The sequence below is a fragment of the Penaeus monodon genome, chromosome 20 (genome assembly GCF_015228065.2).
Source record: "Penaeus monodon isolate SGIC_2016 chromosome 20, NSTDA_Pmon_1, whole genome shotgun sequence".
NCBI lineage: Eukaryota > Metazoa > Arthropoda > Malacostraca > Decapoda > Penaeidae > Penaeus > Penaeus monodon.
This window is the reverse complement of record NC_051405.1, coordinates 2051819-2052373: the sequence shown is the minus strand read 5'-3', so window position 1 is coordinate 2052373 and position 555 is coordinate 2051819. Positions and strand designations below refer to the sequence as shown.

At 36.6% G+C, this 555-nt stretch overlaps 1 protein-coding gene across 1 annotated transcript in view; it reads right to left on the bottom strand.

The window, feature by feature from the left end:
- Nucleotides 1–555, bottom strand: part of LOC119586034 (GTP-binding protein RAD-like) — a 10863-nt gene that overhangs the window by 8312 nt on the left and 1996 nt on the right. The gene's annotated exons all lie outside the window — the stretch shown is intronic.

The following is a 555-nucleotide window of genomic DNA, read 5'->3' as shown; positions in this document are numbered from 1 at the left end:
GCTAATGAATATAGACAACAACGGCGTTCGTGACGGACCATAAACACACCATAGAGATACCTATCATTATTCAAAGGGAATCGTTTAAAACAGCTTAGAGTTCAGAGTGTCATGATGACTCAGTTGGTCCCTGTGAGGTCTGCTGTGTCCATCCATAATTTTCAGGTTATTTATCAAAGGGACTTGAATCTAGGCGAAATAAAAGGAATTTCCGAAAGTTAATGCGAAAATACTTGTAAAGATATATCTGTGAACAGGATGCAACGGTGTCAAGAATACCGTAATTGTAAAGATGAATTTTTCCATAAAGGAATATCTGTATAATTGTATGCAATTATTCACGCCAAAAAGATACATATTTTCCAATTTCCTATCTTAATCTAATTCTCTTTATCCATTTTGTTGCAAGTGAAGCGTTTGCCAGTCAGTGCTCCAGGAATTTCGCGAAAGAACAAAATACATTGACTGTCCTACAATCTCATCCTGAAAATATTAGTCGCAGTCCCTTATGTAGAAAAAGTCGGACCGTAAAAGCTATGGTAATGCTCAAGTGTA